The 21911-nt window shown below is 38.0% G+C and overlaps 1 pseudogene; it reads right to left on the bottom strand.

Annotated features, from left to right (window-relative positions):
* The window catches only part of LOC128655960 (cytochrome P450 2K6-like), a 115252-nt pseudogene that overhangs the window by 50777 nt on the left and 42564 nt on the right, over positions 1–21911 (bottom strand).

Here is a 21911-nt window from a genome sequence, read left to right as displayed (position 1 = left end):
TATTTAAACAAGACTACATCAAAAGAAAAGTAAATATGAAAGCTTACAAAAGTAGTTCAAATATTTGCAATAGTTGCACAATCTGTGGAATAGATGCAATTTAGAGAACTGTCCCTTTGTCTCGTCTTATGCTATTGAATAGTCTTGTATGTTGCACTTGTAGCTGTTCTCAGATAACTCTGCAATTACCTAAACCAACCCATAAATTCTCAAACCTCAGTTTACTTAGCTGCTCTCTGTGCTGCCTAGAATACCCCACAGGATTCCTTGACCCAGTCCCTGAACTATCTAGACTCTGAACTCTTACCTTCATGCACATTCATGGGTGGAAATATTAACTTATACGTAATTAGCTTCTAAAACAAATTAAATAACCTTTTGAACACATACAGAATGCATACTTAGACGTAGCTATTCTAAATTTTTATAATAATATGAATATTAATAATAATAATAATAACAATTTGTCAGGATAATATCAATAGATATGTTTACCAGTTATTTGGTATATGTCACAAAGTTAATTTCAATCTCCTGAGTTTCCAGTTATGCATAAGGAATGTAATGCTTTCTCTGAAAAGACTATAGTCATTCATTTGTCCAGGACTAAGTATGGGATGGAGATGTATAACATGGTAAATGGTCTGTGGTCATTATTGATCCCACTTTTAGAGCATGATGATCAAAAACTCACGAGTATGAAGAGAAATCACGCAAAATCTTTTTTTTTTTTTTTATCATGACATTGTTATGTATGTCTCTCACACACAGAACCCCGTATAGATAGATAAACATCTCCCAAGCTAAAATTTGCCTTTATAAAATGAGGGATCTCACAGAGCATTCGCCTGTGCAGAGAGCTTTAGATCACTGGGACCTTAGTGAGAGGTCTTAAAAGAGATCAACAATTTACAATCAAAGGAACTGGCAATAAAAATAAATAACCTAGACGATACACTACGACTGCCCTGTCACAGTATATGATTATAAGAAGTGGATTAATGTTTCCATGCATGATTAGTGCAGAATTATTTCCTTCTACTCAAGTTCAAAGCAGGAACTTACCATGACCATTGGCTGCCCAACAAGTGTTTTTTTCATTTGTTAATTCTATTAGCCTGAGCAATACTGGATCTTCATAATCATATCGATGATCAAGTAATATGGAAACAATTATGTTGGAAATAGCAGCATTCATAATCATATGGTTGTCAAATGGCTTTCCTGAAATTATTAAAGATAAATAATGATATAATATATAATTGTAACTGACACACTCTGTCGGGATAATTGGCTTGTTAAAGCTTTACAGATCTATAGACAATTATATACTCAATAAATGCTATATCCATTAAACCCAGAGAAGGCTGGTTTTCAACTTGCTAGATACATAAAATTAAGTTTTAAAGGACCCCATGACAATTAAATTAAAAAATAAATGCTTGAAAAGATAGATAGGGCTCAGTTCTGGCATTGAGGTTTTAATTATTTCAATACTTACCCAATCAACGGATCTCTTGAAAAACTGTAAATGAAGATACATTTTTCCTTGTACCCTCAAATTATCATTAATTATTCTTTTTTTAGTGATTTATAGAGCACAAACAGATTTTGCAGTGCTTTACAAAGCATTTATAGGCATTTTTTTTATTGGTTTAGATAAAGTTCAATTCAATAGTTAAAGTAAAGGTAAAATAGCTAGAGATGCTTTTATCTGCAGGTAATACAAATTGTCTAAGGAGAAAAGGGTCATAGAAGGATATAATTACCCTGAAAGGGGATTTGCAGAAGCAGGAAGAAGGGGCTGGTAAATGGCAAATGAGATTTTATACTGATAAATAAAAAATTGTAAATGTAAAATTTTACAATTTGGAAGCTAAAATAAGAATTATATCTTTTAATTAAACGTGGCATGTAGCGGGGGAAAAAAGATGTTAAAAAGTAATGATATATGCCAGGCAGTAACTTCTAAGACACATATGCTATTTTTAGTATTATTATTATTACATTTTAAAATGCATTTAAAAAAATAGAAAGGGTAAAGAAAAACAATTTCAAACAACAACAATAATTAAAAGAAAATAGAAATTATTTGTAAACAAATAGCACCAGAGCAAATAGTTCAGAGAATTCAGAGACCTAAACATGCAAAGAAATGTAAATCACTGCTTATCTGGACCTATAAGTATAGGTGGTATAAACCCAGTTGAATAATGACTTATATGGTCATATTTAACAATGTGCGAGTGGACATGATTCGAAGTAGCATATCATGTCCGCTGCACATTGCTGCCCATCGATAAATGCCAACAGCATATGCTGTCAGCATTTATCATTGCACCAGCAGTTCTTGTGAACTGCTGGTGCAATGCCGCCCCCTGCAGATTTGGGCCAATTGGACACAAGCAGGGGGTGTCAATCTACCCGATCGTATTTGATTGGGTTGATTTCTATCCTCCACTTCAGAGCAGGCGGACAAGTTATGGAGCAGTGGTCTTAATACCGCTGCTTCATAACTTCTTGATAACTTCTGTTTCCGGCGAGCCTGAAGGCTTGTCGGAAACAGGGGGCCTCAAGCTCCATTTTTTGGAGCTTGATAAATATGCCCCATGGTGTATTTACCAAACATTTCAGCAAAATAATGTTCTGATGTAAATGTTGAATACTCTAACTTATAAGAACATTTCCTTTTCGCATTTCTGATTGTAACTGACTTTGGCCAAGAAAACAAGTCAGCTGCAATTGATAACAAGCTTTGTTTTATTTTGTTCTCTGGTTCTTGTAATCAGTAATACATGACTGGGTATTATACGTGGTTGGTTAAACTGTTTAACCAAAGTATTATTAACACACCAAATACTGAAAAATGCTTCCTAGACTTAAAATGGGAAATGATAGGAGCATGCTCATTACACACATGCAATGCAAAATGCTACTGTGATGAGAGTGTATGTGACGCTACCCGAAGTGGGCGTGACGGTAGAGACCGTTATATATTTTCAGTTGTTAATCAAATTGCATGCATGGTGAAGTTTGCTAACTTTGATGCTATAATAAAATTGAGTTGTACCTTCTCCGTTGTGTCCTGCATCTCATGACATGGTGTCAGACGTTTTGTACCTGTGCTTCTACTTCCTGATTAATGACGTTGAAATTCACTCCACCTGATCCATTTGATTTCTCACAGCCTGCAGCATGACCCACATGGTGACAGCGGTTTGCACGCTTCAGGATTGCTTCCAAGGTGGACAAGGAGACTGGTGAAGTACAAGTTAATTATCTCCTATACTCTATGGGGAAAGAACCAGTATATAATGCTTTTACATTTTGTGAAGGGGAAAAGTTTGATTTTGAGATAGCTATGAATAAGCTCAGTGCCAATTTTGTGCCCAAAAGAAATGTGATTCATGAGAGAGCTTGTTTTCACAAATATGCCCAACGAGTGGGGAAATCTGGGGAGTCTTTTGTATGTAGCAGTTGCATTTTTAGGTTTTGTGTTGCCTTTGTGCTGCCCTAAGCCCTCACAATTCTGCTCCCCCACCAAGATTTTAGGGCTTCTTTGGCCATACTATGTTTTGGTCAGGGAGTTATGTGAATTTTTATGGCATTTACAAAATAAATGTTCACACACACAACTCTAAACTGTAAGCTCCATGGGCAGTCTCTTATTATACCTCCCATAGAATGTAAGATCTTTAGGCAACATCTCCCATTATATACCTGTATAATACTTCTAAAATAACTGTAAGCTTCTTACAAATAAAGCTACAAACAAAATTCTGCCCCTCCCAAATCTGCCGCCCTAGGCAAGTGCCTTGTTTGCCTATGCCAAAATACACCCCTGGTACGTAACCTTTATGAACTAGCAGAGTTCTGTGAGTTTGGGGCCTCCAAAGAGGAAAAAGATGTATGTAGTTTTAGAGAACTGCACCTAGATTAATATATATATACAGGCTACACTATAAAAGACCCCCTAACTGGATCTTGGATTCAAAGTACAGAAAAAAGGGAATAGGAGCGCCAAAGTTGGCTAAAGTATATATAAAAAAGGATAAATCAGGGACAAAGCTGACTGAAAAGGAGGGTGATATTAACAATGGTATATCTAATAATGTATAATATATGATATAACACCTACAGTTGGTCTTTCTTTATAGGCAATTAAGTATAGAAACTGGTAGTTTCAAAATGCTTAAAACAATTTATTTATATTAAAAACTTATATAAAAAAATGTTTTATTTTTAAAAAGTGACTCAAGATTGGTCACTCTCACATATAAATTGTCAGGTCAAAAAACTGTTCAGATAAAATACAATACAATCGGATTCAATGTTATAGAAATACATATAATACAATTGGTATACAATGTAATAGATATAAAGTGCAAATAATGAATACACTAATAGAAGAGACAATCTCAGAAGATCAAAATAGTGCACTGTCTAAATAGATCTCCGGTAAGAATAACGGTTGGTTACCTATGTAGACTGTGGAAAATACAATCAAAAAGTTGCCAAAAATTGCAAAAATGCAAAGAATTAAATCAAAAATTAAAATTTAAAAATCATATTGTGAAAAATATATGAAAGATATGTGATTTAAAAAAAAAAATATATATATATATTATATTCTATTAAAGTGTCCAAATCAAAAATAAGAAAAAATCAAAAAGTATAATTCAAATGATTATATGTATTTAATACCCCCAAAAATATATAATCCTGGTAGATTTGTGAGGCTTTCTATTTCTCTCAGGATCGTTTATTTGGGTGAGTGCAACAACAATAGCCTTGCATTTTGTACACTGTTTTTTCTTTTTCTTTCTTTTTTAGGATTGTATTGTTTATTACTAGTTATTATACCAGTAGCGGGACTTCTTGGATATCGAGCTTGGACACAGGAATCACAACTAATAGCATACACACTTATTTAGACACTTGGATTATATCATCAGTACTATAATACCACTCGACACATATGCATATTTATATACATTTTTGGGGGTATTATATACATATTATCATTTGAATTATACTTTTTGATTATTTCTTATTTTTGATTTGGACACTTTAATAGAATATATATTTTTTTATAAAAAAAAAATCACATATCTTTCACATATTTTTCACAATATGATTTTTAAATTTTAATTTTTGATTAAATTTTTTTGCATTTTTGCAATTTTTGGACATTTTTTATTGCATTTTCTACAGTTTACCACCTTTATTATTGCACATGTACGCATTTGCATAGGTAACCAACCAGTATCCTTACCAGATATCTATCCAGACATTGTACTATTTTGATCTTCTGAGATTGTCTCTTCTATTAGTGTATTCATTATTTGCACTTTATATCTATTACATTGTATACCAATTGTATTATATGTATTTCTATAACATTGAATCCGATTGTACAGGGAGTGCAGAATTATTAGGCAAGTTGTATTTTTGAGGATTCATTTTATTATTGAACAACAACCATGTTCTCAATGAACCCAAAAAAACTCATTAATATCAAAGCTGAATAGTTTTGGAAGTAGTTTTTAGTTTGTTTTTAGTTTTAGCTATTTTAGGGGGATATCTGTGTGTGCAGGTGACTATTATTGTGCATAATTATTAGGCAACTTAACAAAAAACAAATATATACCCATTTCAATTATTTATTTTTACCAGTGAAACCAATATAACATCTCAACATTCACAAATATACATTTCTGACATTCAAAAACAAAACAAAAACAAATCAGTGACCAATATAGCCACCTTTCTTTGCAAGGACACTCAAAAGCCTGCCATCCATGGATTCTGTCAGTGTTTTGATCGGTTCACCATCAACATTGCGTGCAGCAGCAACCACAGCCTCCCAGACACTGTTCAGAGAGGTGTACTGTTTTCCCTCCTTGTAAATCTCACATTCGATGATAGACCACAGGTTCTCAATGGGGTTCAGATCAGGTGAACAAGGAGGCCATGTCATTAGATTTTCTTCTTTTATACCCTTTCTTGCCAGCCACGCTGTGGAGTACTTGGACGCGTGTGATGGAGCATTGTCCTGCATGAAAATCATGTTTTTCTTGAAGGATGCAGACTTCTTCCTGTACTACTGCTTGAAGAAGGTGTCTTCCAGAAACTGGCAGTAGGACTGGGAGTTGAGCTTGACTCCATCCTCAACCCGAAAAGGCCCCACAAGCTCATCTTTGATGATACCAGCCCAAACCAGTACTCCACCTCCACCTTGCTGGCGTCTGAGTCGGACTGGAGCTCTCTTTCCTTTACCAATCCAGCCACGGGCCCATCCATCTGGCCCATCAAGACTCACTCTCATTTCATCAGTCCATAAAACCTTAGAAAAATCAGTATTGAGATATTTCTTGGCCCAGTCTTGACGTTTCAGCTTGTGTGTTTTGTTCAGTGGTGGTCGACTTTCAGCCTTTCTTACCTTGGCCATGTCTCTGAGTATTGCACACCTTGTGCTTTTGGGCACTCCAGTGATGTTGCAGCTCTGAAATATGGCCAAACTGGTGGCAAGTGGCATCTTGGCAGCTGCACGCTTGACTTTTCTCAGTTCATGGGCAGTTATTTTGCACCTTGGTTTTTCCACACGCTTCTTGCGACCCTGTTGACTATTTTGAATGAAACGCTTGATTGTTCGATGATCACGCTTCAGAAGCTTTGCAATTTTAAGAGTGCTGCATCCCTCTGCAAGATATCTCACTATTTTTGACTTTTCTGAGCCTGTCAAGTCCTTCTTTTGACCCATTTTGCCAAAGGAAAGGAAGTTGCCTAATAATTATGCACACCTGATATAGGGTGTTGATGTCATTAGACCACACCCCTTCTCATTACAGAGATGCACATCACCTAATATGCTTAATTGGTAGTAGGCTTTCGAGCCTATACAGCTTGGAGTAAGACAACATGCATAAAGAGGATGATGCGGTCAAAATACTCATTTGCCTAATAATTCTGCACTCCCTGTATTGTATTTTATCTGAACAGTTTTTTGACCTGACTTAATTTATATGTGAGAGCGACCAATCCTGAGTCACTTTTTTATAATATTTTGTGTGTATATATATATATATATATATATATATATATATATATATATAATTCATTAAAATTATGGGGGGAGATAAAAAACTGAAATTAAAATCCTCCATGTCTCAAAATTAAATCAATGTAAATATTTGCATAGGAAATTAGCACATGTAGGCAAGAATCCCCGCTTGCTTTTTTCCCCAGAAATAACTTATATACAATGTTACCAATGCACAAGAAAATTCTGGGTAAGCTATACAAATTAGATATGCAAATTTTGCTTCAAAAATACTGTTTTAACACAGCTATCCTTTTAACAGGATTATAGCAGCAAATCAGAAATCACTCCTAGATTAATTTTGAGACATGGAGGATTTTAATTTCAGTTTTTTATCTCCCCCCATAATTTTAATGAATTTTGGTTTAACCTTGAAAATAGCTTTATCAATGCAGCAACCAGAAATCTATCCCCTACTGATGAGTTCCAAATAGAACGAAACAGGCTGTCTAGGAGTGATTTCTGATTTGCTGCTATAATCCTGTTACAAGGATAGCTGTGTTAAAACAGTATTTTTGAAGCAAAAAAACTTAGAATTTGCATAGCTTACCCAGAATTCTCTTGTACATTGGTAACATTGTATATGAGTTATTTCTGGGGAAAAAGCAAGCGGGGATTCTTGCCTAGATGTGCAAATTTTCTATGCAAATATTTATATTGATTTAATTTTGAGACATGGGGGATTTTAATTTCAGTTTTTTATTTCCCCCAATAATTTTTATGAATTTTGGTTTAACCTTGAAAATATCTTTATCAATGCAGCAACCAGAAATCTATCTCCTACTGATGAGTTCCAAATAGAATGAAACAGGCTGTCTAGGAGTGATTTCTGATTTGCTGCTATAATCCTGTTAAAAGGATAGCTATGTTAAAACAGTATTTTTGAAGCAAAAAAACTGAGAATTTGCATATCTAATTTGCATAACTTACCCAGAATTCTCTTGTGCATTGGTAACATTGTATATGAGTTATTTCTGGGGAAAAAGCAAGCGGGAATTCTTGCCTAGATGTGCTAATTTCCTATGCAAATATTTACATTGATTTAATTTTGAGACATGGATGATTTTAATTTCAGTTTTTTATCTCCCCCCATAATTTTAATGAATTTTGGTTGAACCTTGAAAATAGCTTTATCAATGCAGCAACCAGAAATCTATCTCCTACTGATAAATTCCAAATAGAATGAAACAGGCTGTCTAGGAGTGATTTCTGATTTGCTGCTATAATCCTGTTAAAAGGATAGCTGTGTTAAAACAGTATTTTTGAAGCAAAAAAACTGAGAATTTGCATATCTAATTTGCATAGCTTACCCAGAATTCTCTTGTGCATTGGTAACATTGTATATGAGTTATTTCTGGGGGAAAAACAAGTGGGGATTCTTGCCTAGATGTGCTAATTTCCAATGCAAATATTTACATTGATATATATACAGTGTATATATATATATATATATATATATATATATATATATATATATATATATACGTTTTTAAAATAAATAAATTGTTTGAAGCATTATGAAACTACCAGTTTCTATATATATTTGCCTATATAGAAAGACCAACTGTAGGTATTATATCATATATTATACATTATTAGATATACCATTGTTAATAACACCCTCCTTTTCAGTCAGCTTTGTCCCTGATTTATCCTGTTTTATATATACTTTAGTCTACTTTGGTGCTCCTGTTCCCTTTTTTCTGTCCAAAGAGGAACAAATCAGAGACAGAATAGTCATAGGCATTGCAGATGCTGAGGTCTCATTAAATTTGAAGTTGGAGGCTGAATTAACGCTCGATGAACCTATTCGAATAGCCACTTGGTGCCACTTAGTGTTCGCAACAGGATTGTACAGCCAGAGTGAACTGGTGAAAAAGCATAGTGCTGATATGAGGTCTGAGAGTATTGTTGATAAAGTGCAGCAGTTTAGGAGAGCTGCTGGCAACAGGCAAAGTGTGAGCGGTAGACCAAGGGCAGCAGATAGGCCCAGAAATGGGTGGGTACAGCAAACTTGTTGCATGCAGCGTAACCACACCCACAAAGCAAATGTAATATGCCCTGCTAAAGACAAGAGGTGCAGAAAGTGTAACCGAGTGGGTCATTTTGAGGTTGTTTGCAGAACAGAGTTTATTGAAGAGTTGCAGGTAGACAGTGATCAAGAAACTCAAGAAGTGTATTTTGTGGAGTCTGTAGTAGATCAGTCTGGCTCAGATGATGACTGGCGTGTTACCATCACAGTGAGTCAGGGTTGATTCAAGATTGACACAGGAGCAGATATCACAGTTATGTCCCTTGCAGCATATATGAAACTGCCTCGATGGCCTCAGCTTGAGAAAGTTACGACTGAAGTTCTCAGTCCTGGAGGCCGCAAAAAGTTCACAGTCCTGGAGGCCACATTGATCGTGCCGCAAAGTTTCTTGCTAGAAGTGAGAACAAGCAAAATAAATGTACCATGTGGGCACAAGTTTTTAGAGGGCAGTGTGTTAAAAACCTTTTGAATCGGAGAGCAGACTGGGCCTTGTTGCAAGGGTGAATGGGATCATGGATAACATGTTTGGAGAATTGTGCCTGCTAAATTGTGAGCCAGTCTGAATTTCACTAGAAACAAATGCAGTCCCAGTATCACCACCCCTCAGAGAATTCCATTTACACTTTTGCCACAGGTGGAAATGGAACTTTTGAGACTGAAAAGTATGGGAGTTATTAAAGAACTGACTGGTGTGCCCCCAATGTGCGGGTTGCAAAGAAGAATGGGAAGGTACGCATTTGCGTAGATCTGAAATGGCTAAATGAGGCTGTGAAAAGAGAAAGATATGCATTGCCAACATTAGAAGATATCGCTCTAATAAATAGCTCTGAGATTTACAGGGGGGAAATTCTTCTCTACACTTGATGCTTCCAGCGGATTCTGGCAGATACCCCTAGAACCAAAGAGCCGCAAGCTGACTACCTTCTTTTCACCGGTAGGTGGGTTTTGCTTCTGCAGACTCCCCTTTGGAATATCTTTTGTTCTTGAGATCTTTCAAAGAGAGATGAGCTCCCTCCTAAGGGACAATGAGGGCAGTGTGGTCTTCATGGACGATATCCTAGTGTATGGGTCCACTCTGGAGGAACACGATCAACGCTTGCAGTGTGTGCTACAGATTATAAAAGAGTCTGGGGTGAAATTGAGCAAAGAAAAGTGTAATTTTAGAAAATCTGAATAATGCTAATTTGGGCACATCTCTAGTATAGACTGCATCAAGCCAGATGCCAGTAAATTCCTTGCTATAGAGAACATGAAAAGACCTTCAGATGTACATGAACTAAGACAGATATTGCACCTGTCGTCAGTACTACATTCTATCACCGAATTATTGAAGAAGCATGTTGCTTGGGTCTTGGGGCCCCCATAAAAGGAGGCCTTTGCACGAGTCAAGACCATATTAGGGTCTGCCCCTGTGTTGGGGTTTTATGACCCTTCCAAAAAATCTGTGGTCAGTGCTGACGTTAGCAGTCATGGGTTAGCTGCTGCTCTTCTACAGCTAAATGGGAGTAAACTACAGCTCCCGTACACTAACTGCAGCTGAATCAAAGTACTCCCAAATACACCCAAATAGAGAAAGAATGTTTGGCTGCAGTTTGGGCCTGTGTGCACTTCCAACGCTGTCTGGTGGATCTGGAAACTGATCACAAACCGCTGGTTCCTCTAATTAGTTCCTATGATATTGACAAGATGCCTCTGAGATGTCAGAGACTACAGATGAGGCTGCTCAGATTCAACATTCAGGCAGTGCATGAGTCGAGGTCACAACTGGTTGTGGCAGACACACTCTCCAGGCTCCCACTGGCTGCTGCCAAAGGGTCCTTGACTGAGTCAGAAGTAAAAGTGTATGTGGAATTAGTGTTGGCTTCCAAATCAATTTCTTCAAAGAAATTAGAGCAGATAAGAAGTAAAACACGATAAGATCTTGATCTTCAAGAGGCTATCAAGTACATATAGGATGGGTGGCCTGAGAGCCAGCCAGCTTGGATGTCACTGTGTTCTTATCATTAAGAAAGGGCACATCTCTCAGAACTGCATGATGCTGTTTCAAGATTGCATTGTCATACCTGTCAGCCTGCGGCAGGAAATGCTGTGCATTATGCATGAAACCATTTGGTGGTATGGTGGTCTGGGATAAGTACAGATATCACAGGATATGTTGCAAGATGTGCCTTTTGCCAGGAATGCTGGCCTACTCATAGAAAAGAACCCCTGATTTCTACTCCACTCCCTGCTGGCCCCTGGCAGAAGATTTCCACTGATCTCTGCAAACTCAACGGAAAGAAATTCTTGGTCATGGTCGACTACTATTCCAGATATTTAGAAATTGCACCCCTGAATGAAGCCACTAGTCTGGCTGTCATCACCCACCACAAAAGCATGTTCGCCAGGTAGGGTATACCGCTGGAGTTAGTGAGTGATAATAGGATGCAGTTTGCTTCTTCAGAGTTCAGGTCTTTCTGCAGTGAATATGACTTCATCCATTCAACTTCAAGTCCGCATTACCCACAGGCCTACTGAATGGCTGAAAGGGCAGTTCAAACCACAAAGTTTATCTTGAAGCATTCAGAACCCTATTTGGCCCTCCTAGCTTATAGAGCAACCCCCACCCAATCACAGGATATAGCCCAGCACAATTGATGGTAAGACAACAGATCCGTACCACCCTGCCTTCTGTGAGTGAATTTCAGCCTGTTTCCCCAGTTCCACGGGAGGAAGTTCTTAGGAGGGATGAAGAGATAAAAAGGAACTATTAATTCTTTTACGACAGGAGACATTCTGTACAGCACTTGCCAGAGTTGAATGCGGGTTAAAGTGTCTGAATTAAGTTGGATGATGAGAAGAAATGGAAGACCCCAGTCACAGTGATTAGGGCACTCCCCCGAGACTAGGTCATATGTTGTCCTCACAGAAGGGAGAACTGTTGCCCATCGTAACAGGACACACCTACAGCCAGTACTAAAGGGATTGGGAGCTGAAGTCCCAGGACCACAGTCATTGGGATCCTCTGTCATAAGAAGTGCACCTTCTCTGCAACAAAATTCTAGTGGGGATATTTCACTTCCTACATTAGACTCTCAATTACCAGCCACAGCATTGGAAGAAAGCTCTTGTAAAATGACATCAAGTGGAAGAGTTGTGAAGCTTCCAGCTCGCTATCGAGACTAATGCTGTAGTTAGAACAGTGGACAGAAGAATGGGCATAATAATTCCATGGTCACTGTGGACTATGGTAGTCTACCCTGATGTCCAAGTCAGGATTGTATTTTTGTTATGTATTATATATATATATATATATATTTTTTTTTATTGTATTCAGAAAAAAAATGTGTTTGTCCCTTAAAAGGGGGGAGATGTGATGAGAGCGTGTGTGATGCTACCAGAAGTGGATGTGGTGGTAGAGACAGTTACATATTTTCAGTTATTAATCAAGCTGCATGCATGGTAAAGTTTGTTAACATTGATGCTACAATATAATCGAGTTGTTTCTTCTCCCTTGTGTCCTGCATCTCATGACAGCTATTTTCTCATTTAACACTTTTGAAAACCTGGTATTAGTACTTTAAACATTAAAATATTGTAGAAACAAATAAATTGAGGTGAATTAAGGTTTAATAAATGTAAAAAGGGTTCATAAAGAACAATTTTCAAGGGTTAAAAAGATAAGGGGTATGACAAAGGGAAGGAGCTGGAACAGGTCAAGAGTGCTTGTGTGTATCTGTGCATGTGTGTGTGCATGCGTGTATATGTATGTATGTATGTATGTATTTATGCGTTAAATATTTTATGTAACATGGGTCATTTTGAGGTTGTTTGCAGAACAGAGTTTATTGAAGAGTTGCAGGTAGACAGTGATCAAGAAACTCAAGAAGTGTATTTTGTGGAGTCTGTAGTAGATCAGTCTGGCTCAGATGATGACTGGCGTGTTACCATCACAGTGAGTCAGGGTTGATTCAAGATTGACACAGGAGCAGATATCACAGTTATGTCCCTTGCAGCATATATGAAACTGCCTCGATGGCCTCAGCTTGAGAAAGTTACGACTGAAGTTCTCAGTCCTGGAGGCCGCAAAAAGTTCACAGTCCTGGAGGCCACATTGATCGTGCCGCAAAGTTTCTTGCTAGAAGTGAGAACAAGCAAAATAAATGTACCATGTGGGCACAAGTTTTTAGAGGGCAGTGTGTTAAAAACCTTTTGAATCGGAGAGCAGACTGGGCCTTGTTGCAAGGGTGAATGGGATCATGGATAACATGTTTGGAGAATTGTGCCTGCTAAATTGTGAGCCAGTCTGAATTTCACTAGAAACAAATGCAGTCCCAGTATCACCACCCCTCAGAGAATTCCATTTACACTTTTGCCACAGGTGGAAATGGAACTTTTGAGACTGAAAAGTATGGGAGTTATTAAAGAACTGACTGGTGTGCCCCCAATGTGCGGGTTGCAAAGAAGAATGGGAAGGTACGCATTTGCGTAGATCTGAAATGGCTAAATGAGGCTGTGAAAAGAGAAAGATATGCATTGCCAACATTAGAAGATATCGCTCTAATAAATAGCTCTGAGATTTACAGGGGGGAAATTCTTCTCTACACTTGATGCTTCCAGCGGATTCTGGCAGATACCCCTAGAACCAAAGAGCCGCAAGCTGACTACCTTCTTTTCACCGGTAGGTGGGTTTTGCTTCTGCAGACTCCCCTTTGGAATATCTTTTGTTCTTGAGATCTTTCAAAGAGAGATGAGCTCCCTCCTAAGGGACAATGAGGGCAGTGTGGTCTTCATGGACGATATCCTAGTGTATGGGTCCACTCTGGAGGAACACGATCAACGCTTGCAGTGTGTGCTACAGATTATAAAAGAGTCTGGGGTGAAATTGAGCAAAGAAAAGTGTAATTTTAGAAAATCTGAATAATGCTAATTTGGGCACATCTCTAGTATAGACTGCATCAAGCCAGATGCCAGTAAATTCCTTGCTATAGAGAACATGAAAAGACCTTCAGATGTACATGAACTAAGACAGATATTGCACCTGTCGTCAGTACTACATTCTATCACCGAATTATTGAAGAAGCATGTTGCTTGGGTCTTGGGGCCCCCATAAAAGGAGGCCTTTGCACGAGTCAAGACCATATTAGGGTCTGCCCCTGTGTTGGGGTTTTATGACCCTTCCAAAAAATCTGTGGTCAGTGCTGACGTTAGCAGTCATGGGTTAGCTGCTGCTCTTCTACAGCTAAATGGGAGTAAACTACAGCTCCCGTACACTAACTGCAGCTGAATCAAAGTACTCCCAAATACACCCAAATAGAGAAAGAATGTTTGGCTGCAGTTTGGGCCTGTGTGCACTTCCAACGCTGTCTGGTGGATCTGGAAACTGATCACAAACCGCTGGTTCCTCTAATTAGTTCCTATGATATTGACAAGATGCCTCTGAGATGTCAGAGACTACAGATGAGGCTGCTCAGATTCAACATTCAGGCAGTGCATGAGTCGAGGTCACAACTGGTTGTGGCAGACACACTCTCCAGGCTCCCACTGGCTGCTGCCAAAGGGTCCTTGACTGAGTCAGAAGTAAAAGTGTATGTGGAATTAGTGTTGGCTTCCAAATCAATATCTTCAAAGAAATTAGAGCAGATAAGAAGTAAAACACGATAAGATCTTGATCTTCAAGAGGCTATCAAGTACATATAGGATGGGTGGCCTGAGAGCCAGCCAGCTTGGATGTCACTGTGTTCTTATCATTAAGAAAGGGCACATCTCTCAGAACTGCATGATGCTGTTTCAAGATTGCATTGTCATACCTGTCAGCCTGCGGCAGGAAATGCTGTGCATTATGCATGAAACCATTTGGTGGTATGGTGGTCTGGGATAAGTACAGATATCACAGGATATGTTGCAAGATGTGCCTTTTGCCAGGAATGCTGGCCTACTCAAAGAAAAGAACCCCTGATTTCTACTCCACTCCCTGCTGGCCCCTGGCAGAAGATTTCCACTGATCTCTGCAAACTCAACGGAAAGAAATTCTTGGTCATGGTCGACTACTATTCCAGATATTTAGAAATTGCACCCCTGAATGAAGCCACTAGTCTGGCTGTCATCACCCACCACAAAAGCATGTTCGCCAGGTAGGGTATACCGCTGGAGTTAGTGAGTGATAATAGGATGCAGTTTGCTTCTTCAGAGTTCAGGTCTTTCTGCAGTGAATATGACTTCATCCATTCAACTTCAAGTCCGCATTACCCACAGGCCTACTGAATGGCTGAAAGGGCAGTTCAAACCACAAAGTTTATCTTGAAGCATTCAGAACCCTATTTGGCCCTCCTAGCTTATAGAGCAACCCCCACCCAATCACAGGATATAGCCCAGCACAATTGATGGTAAGACAACAGATCCGTACCACCCTGCCTTCTGTGAGTGAATTTCAGCCTGTTTCCCCAGTTCCACGGGAGGAAGTTCTTAGGAGGGATGAAGAGATAAAAAGGAACTATTAATTCTTTTACGACAGGAGACATTCTGTACAGCACTTGCCAGAGTTGAATGCGGGTTAAAGTGTCTGAATTAAGTTGGATGATGAGAAGAAATGGAAGACCCCAGTCACAGTGATTAGGGCACTCCCCCGAGACTAGGTCATATGTTGTCCTCACAGAAGGGAGAACTGTTGCCCATCGTAACAGGACACACCTACAGCCAGTACTAAAGGGATTGGGAGCTGAAGTCCCAGGACCACAGTCATTGGGATCCTCTGTCATAAGAAGTGCACCTTCTCTGCAACAAAATTCTAGTGGGGATATTTCACTTCCTACATTAGACTCTCAATTACCAGCCACAGCATTGGAAGAAAGCTCTTGTAAAATGACATCAAGTGGAAGAGTTGTGAAGCTTCCAGCTCGCTATCGAGACTAATGCTGTAGTTAGAACAGTGGACAGAAGAATGGGCATAATAATTCCATGGTCACTGTGGACTATGGTAGTCTACCCTGATGTCCAAGTCAGGATTGTATTTTTGTTATGTATTATATATATATATATATATATTTTTTTTTATTGTATTCAGAAAAAAAATGTGTTTGTCCCTTAAAAGGGGGGAGATGTGATGAGAGCGTGTGTGATGCTACCAGAAGTGGATGTGGTGGTAGAGACAGTTACATATTTTCAGTTATTAATCAAGCTGCATGCATGGTAAAGTTTGTTAACATTGATGCTACAATATAATCGAGTTGTTTCTTCTCCCTTGTGTCCTGCATCTCATGACAGCTATTTTCTCATTTAACACTTTTGAAAACCTGGTATTAGTACTTTAAACATTAAAATATTGTAGAAACAAATAAATTGAGGTGAATTAAGGTTTAATAAATGTAAAAAGGGTTCATAAAGAACAATTTTCAAGGGTTAAAAAGATAAGGGGTATGACAAAGGGAAGGAGCTGGAACAGGTCAAGAGTGCTTGTGTGTATCTGTGCATGTGTGTGTGCATGCGTGTATATGTATGTATGTATGTATGTATTTATGCGTTAAATATTTTATGTAACATTAACATTGAAAATGTATAGCATAGAAGTAAATTAAAAACTCCACTACTTAAGTGGAATTTCTATGGCTAAGCATTATCTAATATGAATAATTTTAATGAGAGTCCTAATAGAAATCTGTTACCTGAGGGAAATTATACATCCATGTTATTGAAACATAGAAACATAGATATTGACGGCATATAAGTGCCATAGGCCCAGTAAGTCTGCCCGATATTACCTAAAAGTATAAACTTATCTAGTTTGTAGGATAGCCTTATGCTTGTCCCAGACATTTTTAAAGTTACCCACAGTGTTTGGCATTACTACCTCTTGAGGAAGTTTATTCCATAAATCTATCACTCTTTCTGTAAAGAAGTGCTTCCTCAAATTACTCCTGAATCTACTACCCTTCAGCTTGAGATCATGACCCCTTGTTCTTGAATTTTCCAGTGTGGTGGTATGTGAGCAGGGTGATTAGATGTGATATTACCTTCTCTTAATAATTTTAATTAACCTTACCCAGTGGGAGGGTGGTATGTGAGCAGGTTGATTATATGTTATATTACCGTCTGTTAATAATTTTATTACCCTTACCCAGTGGGAGGGTGGTATGTGAGCAGGGTGATTAGTTGTGATATTACCTTTTGTTAATAATTTTTAATTACAGAGAGGTATGCAAAATGCCCATAGTTTTAATAAGCCCTTTAACGTACTTGAAAGTTGCTATCATATCACCTCTTTCCCTTCTATCATCTAAGCTATACATATTTAGGTCATTAAGCCTATCCTGGTAAGTTTTATTTTTTAGACCATGTACCATTTTGGTAGCTCTCCTTTGCTCAGATTCAAGTTTGTTAATATCCTTCTGAAGATATGGCCTCCAGAACTGCACACAATACTCAAGATGAGGCCTAACTAATGATCTATAAAGTGGCATAAGAACCTTACTATTTCTGCTGAAAATACCTCTACCAATACATCCAAGCATACTGCTGGCCTTATTCGCTCCAGTACTACATTGTTTATTAAGTTTTAAATCATCTGAAATAATAATTCCCAAGTCCTGTTCCTCATTTGTAACAGTCAGTAAAGTGTCATTGAGTCTGTAATTAACATTTGGATTTTCCTTTCCTAAAGGCATTATTTTACACTTTGCCGTGTTAAACTTTAGATCCCAATCATTTGTCCAATCCTCCAATTGTTGTATATCACTTCTCATTTTGTCTACCCCCCCCCCCCCGGAACATTCACTCTGTTACAAATTTTTGTATCATCTGCAAACAGACATAATTTTCCCTGTAGCACTTTGCTGATATTACAGATATTACAGATACATGTGTTAAACAAAACAGGCCCCAGAACTGATCCCTGAGGAACACCACTAGTAACAGCCCCCTTTGCTGAATGTACTCCATTTACCAAGACACTTTGGCCTAGATTTGGAGTTCGGCGGTAAAAGGGCTGTTAACGCTCCGCGGGCTTTTTTCTGGCCGCACCATAAATTTAACTCTGGTATCGAGAGTTAAAACAAATGCTGCGTTAGGCTCCAAAAAAGGAGCGTAGAGCATTTTTACCGCAAAAGCAACTCTCGATACCAGAGTTGCTTACGGACGCGGCCGGCCTCAAAAACGTGCTCGTGCACGATTCTCCCATAGGAAACAATGGGACTGTTTGAGTTGAAAAAAAACCTAACACCTGCAAAAAAGCAGCGTTCAGCTCCTAACGCAGCCCCATTGATTCCTATGGGGAAACACTTCCTACGACTGCACCTAACACCCTAACATGTACCCCGAGTCTAAACACCCCTAGCCTTACACTTATTAACCCCTAATCTGCCGCCCCCGCTATCGCTGACCCCTGCATATTTTTTTTAACCCCTAATCTGCCGCTCCGTAAAACGCCGCCACCTACGTTATCCCTATGTACCCCTAATCTGCTGCCCTAACATCGCCGACCCCTATGTTATATTTATTAACCCCTAATCTGCCCCCCACAACGTCGCCGACACCTACCTACACTTATTAACCCCTAATCTGCCGAGCGGACCTGAGCGCTACTATAATAAAGTTATTAACCCCTAATCCGCCTCACTAACCCTATCATAAATAGTATTAACCCCTAATCTGCCCTCCCTAACATCGCCGACACCTACCTTCAATTATTAACCCCTAAACTTCCGATCGGAGCTCACCGCTATTCTAATAAATGGATTAACCCCTAAAGCTAAGTCTAACCCTAACACTAACACCCCCCTAAGTTAAATATAATTTTTATCTAACGAAATTAATTAACTCTTATTAAATAACTTATTCCTATTTAAAGCTAAATACTTACCTGTAAAATAAATCCTAATATAGCTACAATATAAATTATAATTATATTATAGCTATTTTAGGATTAATATTTATTTTACAGGCAACTTTGTAATTATTTTAACCAGGTACAATAGCTATTAAATAGTTAAGAACTATTTAATAGTTACCTAGTTAAAATAATAACAAATTTACCTGTAAAATAAATCCTAACCTAAGTTATAATTAAACCTAACACTACCCTATCAATAAAATAATTAAATAAACTACCTACAATTACCTACAATTAACCTAACACTACACTATCAATAAATAAATTAAACACAATTGCTACAAATAAATACAATTAAATAAACTAGCTAAAGTACAAAAAATAAAAAAGAACTAAGTTACAGAAAATAAAAAAATATTTACAAACATAAGAAAAATATTACAACAATTTTAAACTAATTACACCTACTCTAAGCCCCCTAATAAAATAACAAAGCCCCCCAAAATAAAAAATTCCCTACCCTATTCTAAATTAAAAAAGTTACAAGCTCTTTTACCTTACCAGCCCTGAACAGGGCCCTTTGCGGGGCATGCCCCAAGAATTTCAGCTCTTTTGCCTGTAAAAGAATAAATACAATACCCCCCCCCCAACATTACAACCCACCACCCACATACCCCTAATCTAACCCAAACCCCCCTTAAATTTCTTCAAATAACATTGTCCAGTTTTTCATCCTGCAATGGAGGCCTATATACAATCCCTATTCTAAACATATTTTTATCTCCAATTTCCAAAGTCACCCAAATACTTTCCAACTCATCTCTTGTTACTACAATTTCAGAAACCTTTATATTTTCATTTACATACAGAGCAACTCCTCCACATTTCTTTCCTACTCTGTTCTTTTTAAATAAGCTGCATCCAGGTATGACTATGTCCCAGTCATGCAAATCATTGTACCATGTTTCTGTTATAGCTACTAAATCAAAGTTTCCCTATTTATTATTGAAATTAAATCAGGTAATTTATTTCATAAGCTGCAAGCATTTGTGCTCATGGCACAAAAAAAAATTCTACTAGACTTTCTAGAATTGTTACTTGGACTAACAGTTTTTGCATGCTGTGGGTGGCAGGTGGATATATTAATGCTACCCCCTTTATTAGTTTAAATGATTTCTAATAAAGCATTTGAACTCCTCTCCCAGATACTCTTTTCCTCTAACATCCAAATGCCATCTCTCCTAAATAACTTACTGCTAGATTACGAGTTCTGCATTAGCTTTAAAAAGCAGCGTTGAGAGGTCCCAACGTTGCTTTTTAACTAACGCTGGTATTACAAGTCTAACAGGTAGAGGCTCACCGTTCACTTTTCTTCCGCGACTCGAGGCTACCGCAAATCCACCTTACGTCAATTGTGCATCCTATCTTTTTAATGGGATTTGCCTAACACTGGTATTACAAGTCTTGGAGAAAGTGAGCGGTAGAGCCTCTACCTCCAAGACTCCAACCGCATATAAAAGTCAGTAGTTAAGAGTTTTATGGGCTAACGCCGGAACATAAAGCTCTTAACTACAGTGCTACAAAGTACACTAACACCCATAAACTACATATTAACCCCTAAACCGAGGCCCCCCCACATTTCAAACACTATAATAAAATTATTTAACCCCTAATCTGCCGACCGGACACTGCCGCCACCTACATTATACCTAAGAACCCCTAATCTGCTGCCCCTAACATTGCCGACACCTACATTATAGTTATTAACCCCTAATCTGCCCCCCCAACATCGCCGCCACCTACCTACACTTATTAACCCCTAATCTGCCGACCGGACATCGCCGCCACTATAATAAATGTATTAACCCCTAAACCGCCACACTCCCGCCTCGCAAACACTATAGTAAATTTTATTTACCCCTAATCTGCCACCCCCAACATCGCCACCACCTACCTACAATTATTAACCCCTAATGTCCCGCACCCAACGTCGCCGCTACTATATAAAGTTATTAACCTCTAAACCTAAGTCTAACGCTAACCCTAACACCCCCCAAAGTTAAGTATAATTTAAATAAATCTAAATAAAATTACTATAATTAAATAAATGAATCCTATTTAAAACTAAATACTTACCTGTAAAATAAATCCTAATATAGCTACAATATAACTAATAGTTACATTGTAGCTATTTTAGGATTTATATTTATTTTACAGGCAACTTTGTATTTATTTTAACTAGGTACAATAGCTATTAAATAGTTAATAACTACCTAGTTAAAAAAATACAAATATACCTGTAAAACAAATCCTAACCTAAGTTACAAATACACCTAACACTACACTATCAATAAATTAAATAAATTAAATGCAATTATCTAAAATAAAATACAATTAAATAAACTAAACTATATTACAAAAAAAAACACTAAATTACAAAAAATACAAAAAATATTACAAGAATTTTAATCTAATTACACCTAATTTAAGCCCCCTAATAAAATAAAAAAGCCCCCCAAAATAATAAAATTCCCTATCCTAAACTAAATTACAAAGTAATCAGCTCTTTTACCAGCCCTTAAAAGGGCTTTTTGCGTGGCATTGCCCCAAAGTAATCAGCTCTTTTACCTGTAAAAAAACCCCAAATACAATACCCCCATCATTACAACCCACCACCCACACACCCCCTACTCTAAAACCTACCCGATCCCCCCTTAAAAAAACCTAACACTACCCCATTGAATATCACCCTACCTTGAGTCGTGTTCACCCAGCCGGGCACCGATGGGCCAGAAGAGGACATCCGGACCGGCAGAAGTCTTCATCCAATCGGGGCAGAAGAGGTCCTCCATTCAGCAGAAGTCTTCATCCAAGCGGCATCTTCTATCTTCAATCAATCGGAGCGGATAGAGTCCATCTTCTATAAAGCCGACGCGGAGCCATCCTCTTCTTCCGATGTCCTAACGAAGAATGAC

The sequence above is a fragment of the Bombina bombina genome, chromosome 4, assembly GCF_027579735.1.
Source record: "Bombina bombina isolate aBomBom1 chromosome 4, aBomBom1.pri, whole genome shotgun sequence".
NCBI lineage: Eukaryota > Metazoa > Chordata > Amphibia > Anura > Bombinatoridae > Bombina > Bombina bombina.
This window is presented reverse-complemented; position numbering and strand designations above follow the sequence as displayed.